Below are 5,312 nucleotides of genomic sequence, written 5' to 3' on the forward strand. Positions count from 1 at the left end.
TGTCATAAAGCAGCACTGATGTTTACTTACTGCCCATCAATGCTTCTCATGTCAATCTTAAAAGAACCAGTAATTATACTGACTAGTGTGTTAGTGATTCAAAAGAAACAAATATGGTTTCACTTTAGTTCTTCTGTTTTCTCTTTTGAAGTTGTAGTCAACATATCAGGATTTTTTTTATTAACACTATAATTCTCATTACATTATTTTAACAGTTTTCAAAGTAACATAAGTAATAGGGCATATAAGAAAAATATTCAGCCTTCTTAAGGCAGAAGAATAAAAGTAGCTAAGATTTGTTGAGTGCTTATTAAATCCTAGGAACTGTTCTAAGTCATTTATGCATTAACACTCCTCCTTGGGGGATGACATCAGCAATATGGCACAATAGGAAGCTCCAAACCATTCTTTCCCCCTACAGACAATGATTCAACAACAACACATGGACCAGATCCCTTTGTGAGAAATCCAGAAACTAGGTCAGAGGCTCCTGCACCCTGGGGAAGCATGAAACCAGTCACATTGACCAACAGGAAAATTTGTGGCACTCACTCAACAGAGCCCATATCCCCAGCATAGCCCAGAGTGATCCTGAGGTAATTCTCAACTCCCAGCTTCTTCCTGGGGAGGGAAAGAGAAGACTGGAACATAGGCCTAATATTCAGACATTTTGTGGGGCTACCCAAGGGACTGGTTTCTGTCTTACATGAATATGAGCATGGACAAGAAACAGCACCAAGTTGGGACCCACTAAGAACAAAGGTGATGGTAAGAATTGTAACAAACTCACCCGCCATCCTCCCCTACCCCCAGTTCAGCACAGCACAAGTGGGAGAAAACTCCTAACTCCTGACTTCCTGCTGGGGAGGAAAAAGAGTTCCTGTGTCTATCCGACATTTCCAGCTTTTCAGAGGGCTGCCTGCGGGTCTGGCTTCTGTTTCATCCGTTTTGGGTACTTGTGGGTTGCAGCATATTTTAGATGCCTGGGAATCACTAAGAACAAAAAACAGCCGAGTAGCTTACTGCTGCTCCAAGGACCTATGGTGCAGAGGACAGAGGCTGATGCAACTTGGCAGCTTCTCCCCTCAGGGGGAAAGGAGGGAGTGGAACATGTGTCCAATGTTCCAGCTTCTCCAGCATCTGCCTGAGTAATGAATTTCTGCCTAACCTGACTAAGAATGCTATTGGGACCCTGACAGGGTGCCACTAAGAATAAAACCTGGGTGGCCAACGGCAGCTCCAGAGAACCTGTAGTACTCCAGACAAACACCAGAGGGAGGAAGAGATAATGAGCTTCAGAAAAAAGAAAACTGGTCATTAAGAATTTACATGCATAAGTCTGGAGAAGACACATTACCAAAAAATCTTTGAGAAGTCACCAGAATCACTAGCCAGTCTGATTTGTGAAGGTCCCCGTATGAAGCCAGTAAATACTGGGGGAGGTAGTTCTTTTTTCAAATGTGTGCATCCAAACACAAAGTAACAAGTCATCTAAAGACACAGGGAAACACGGCCTAACCAAAAGAATAAAATAAATCTCTAGAAACCGACTTTAATGAAACCCAGGTATATGAATTATCAAGGAATTCAAAATGATCTTCATAAGGATGCCCCATGAGCTCAGGAAAACAGCAAAGAGATAGAAAACACTACGAAGTACCAAACATAAAAAATTTGGAGCTGAAGAACAAAATAACTGACTTTAAAAATTCACTAGAGTGATTTGAAGCAGAAGAAAGCAGGAGAAAGAATCAGTGAACTCAAAGACAAGTCATTTAAAATTATCCTATCAGAGGAACACAAAGAAAAATGAATGAAGAAGAGGGAAGAAAGCCAAGGACTATGGGTCACTAGCAAGCACACCAATATATACATTATAGGGTCTCAGAAGGAAAAGAGAGAAAGAAAGAAGTAGAAGAAATAATGGCCCAAAACTTCCCAAACCTAAGAAAGAAAATGGACATATAGATTCACAAAGGCCAACAGAGTCCATCATGGATGAACCCAAAGAAGATCACACTGAGACACATTATAATCAAACTGTCAAAAGTCAAAGACAAAGAGAAACTTTTGAAGGCAGCAAGAGATACTTGAACTCCCATGTTCATTGTGGCATTATTCACAGTAAGCAAGAGATGGAAACAATCTAATTGTCCACTGGCAATTGATGAATGGATAAAGAAAAGATGGTATAAATATATAATGGAATAGTATTTAGCCTTTTAGAAAGAAGAAAATACTGTCATATGGTACAGCATGGATAAACCTTGAGGATGTTATGCTAAGTGAAATAAGCCAGTCACAGAAGGACAAATACAAATGATTCTACTTACATGAGGTATTTAAAATAGTCAAACTCACAGAAGCAAAAAGAGTGGTGATTGCCAGAGATTGAGGGGAAGAGCAAATGGGGAGTTGCTGTGCTATGAGTTTCAGCGTGCAAAAATGAAAAACATTCTAGAGATCTGCTGTACTACAATATCCATACAGTTAAAAGTATTGTACTATATACAATTGAAAATTTGTCAATTGAGATTCTATGTTTTTTACCACAATTTAAAAAAATTTATCCACAAAATTTTATGAGGTAAACAGTATAATTTTCCCCACTTTACAGATGGTTAAGCTAAAGCAGAAAGAGTTCAATTCAGTTGCCCAAAGTCATATAGCTACTTAGTGGTACCCAGGATTTTAAGCCAGATTTCAATCCAGAGCCTACATCTTAACACCTTGGTCATTGCCTCTCTCCACTGCTAAAGAAGTATGGCAACCAAGTACCTGATTCATCACACCTGTGAGCACTGAGCTCTCCCAGCAATGAACCAAGCACTAAGTCTTGTGAATCACCACTCTATGACCAAGACTGTGCTAAGGACCATGAGGCATACAAAAAAGAGTTCAACTCCCATCCCTTACCTCTTTGCACTTACAGTGTATACATAGTAGTACACAAATTAGCTAAACATTGAAATCACCTGGGGAGTTTTTTTTTTTTTCTTTTTTTTTTTGAGACGGAGTCTCGCTCTATTGCCCAGGCTGGAGTGCAGTGGCGTGATCTTGGCTCACTGCAAGCTCCATCTCCCAGGTTCACGCCATTCTCCTGTCTCAGTCTCCCAAGTAGCTGGGACTACAGGCGCCTGCCACCATGCCTGGCTAATTTTTTGTATTTTTAGTAGAGACGGGGTTTCGCTGTGTTAGCCAGGATGGTCTCGATCTCCTGATGTCGTGATCCGCCCGCCTCAGCCTCCCAAAGTGCCTGAGGAGTTATTTTTTTTAAATATGCAAGTGGGTGAGTCTCACTTTCAGAGACTACGATTTGATTGATTTGGGCCATAAGTCTGGATATAGGGATTTTTGCAAGCTCCCCAAATGAATCCAACACACACCCACTGAGTTGAACCATTGATGTAGAGCAACTATTAACCCAAGGGGAAAAGTTATTCCAAACATTTTTCTAAATAATCTAACAGGTAAGGATTTGGGAAGAAATAAGAGTATGGTATGAACATGGAGAAGCAACAAAAAGCAAGGAATTATGCAACCATAAAGTGAATGCTTAGTCTCAGAGATCAGAGGCTTAAAGAAAAGGACAGATTAAAACCCAAAAAGAAAGGAAAGAAAGATACTAGCAAGCTGAATAAAATAGAAATTCCCAATCCACTTCTTGCTTATTCTTACAATATAATACACAGCTGGGCCCACCCTACCACATGCTAACTGATACCAACTTTATCAACTTTTCCATTAATGCCAAACTAGATTTAGCACAGTTAATGATGAATAGTCAATACCAAGTGTATCCCTTGTATAACTGACTGTGTAACGGCTAAAATTGGGAAATGAGGGCAGAAGTATTGGGTGGCTCTAAGGAACATCAAGGATTCAAGATTACCATGCCCACACAAAGGAACCTATGCAGATGATGGCTTAGTACCGAGAGTAACCCCAAACGAGTGTGTTACATTGTGGCCACAGTTGACCGAGACCTTAAACAAGGAATCTGGAAGATTTCTAAAAATAGATACAACATCAAGCAGATGCCAAATGATTATGGAGTCCCTCGTTTCTAACTCGTAGAAAATGAGGTTCTTTTGGCTGCATAAATGTCTTCTTTTGAGAAGTGTCTGTTCATATCCTTTGCCCACTTTTTGATGGGGTTGTTTGTTTTTTTCTCATAAATTTGTTTGAGTTCATTGTAGATTCTGGATATTAGCCCTTTGTCAGATGAGTAGGTTGCGAAAATTTTCTCCCATTTTGTGGGTTGCCTGTTCACTCTGATGGTAGTTTCTTTTGCTGTGCAGAAGCTCTTTAGTTTAATTAGATCCCATTTGTCAATTTTGGCTTTTGTTGCCATTGCTTTTGGTGTTTTAGACATGAAGTCCTTGCCCATGCCTATGTCCTGAATGGTAATGCCTAGGTTTTCTTCTAGGGTTTTTATGGTTTTAGGTCTAACGTTTAAGTCTTTAATCCATCTTGAATTAATTTTTGTATAAGGTGTAAGGAAGGGATCCAGTTTCAGCTTTCTACATATGGCTAGCCAGTTTTCCCAGCACCGTTTATTAAATAGGGAATCCTTTCCCCATAGCTTGTTTTTCTCAGGTTTGTCAAAGATCAGATAGTTGTAGATATGCAGTGTTATTTCTGAGGGCTCTGTTCTGTTCCATTGATCTATATCTCTGTTTTGGTACCAGTACCATGCTGTTTTGGTTACTGTAGCCTTGTAGTATAATTTGAAGTCAGGTAGCGTGATGCCTCCAGCTTTGTTCTTTTGGCTTAGGATTGACTTGGCAATGCGGGCTCTTTTTTGGTTCCATATGAACGTGAAAGTAGTTTTTTCCAATTCTGTGAAGAAAGTCATTGGTAGCTTGATGGGGATGGCATTGAATCTATAAATTACCTTGGGCAGTATGGCCATTTTCATGATATTGATTCTTCCTACCCATGAGCATGGAACGTTCTTCCATTTGTTTGTATCCTCTTTTATTTCATTGAGCAGTGGTTTGTAGTTCTCCTTGAAGAGGTCCTTCACATCCCTTGTAAGTGGGATTCCTAGGTATTTTATTCTCTTTGAAGCAATTGTGAATGGGAGTTCACTCATGATTTGGCTCTCTGTTTGTCTGTTATGGGTGTATAAGAATGCTTGTGATTTTTGTACATTGATTTTGTATCCTGAGACTTTGCTGAAGTTGCTTATCAGCTTAAGGAGATTTTTGGGCTGAGACAATGGGGTTTTCTAGATATACAATCATGTCGTCTGCAAACAGGGACAATTTGACTTCCTCTTTTCCTAATTGAATGCTCTTTATTTCCTT

The 5,312-nt window shown here is 39.8% G+C and overlaps 1 pseudogene; it reads left to right on the forward strand.

The window, feature by feature from the left end:
- Window positions 1-3,507: 3,507 nt before the first annotated feature.
- On the forward strand, window positions 3,508-4,070 carry LOC100608716 (rRNA-processing protein FCF1 homolog; annotated as a pseudogene).
- The last annotated feature ends 1,242 nt before the right edge of the window (window positions 4,071-5,312 follow it).

The sequence above is a fragment of the Pan troglodytes genome, chromosome 4, assembly GCF_028858775.2.
Source record: "Pan troglodytes isolate AG18354 chromosome 4, NHGRI_mPanTro3-v2.0_pri, whole genome shotgun sequence".
NCBI classification, from domain to species: domain Eukaryota; kingdom Metazoa; phylum Chordata; class Mammalia; order Primates; family Hominidae; genus Pan; species Pan troglodytes.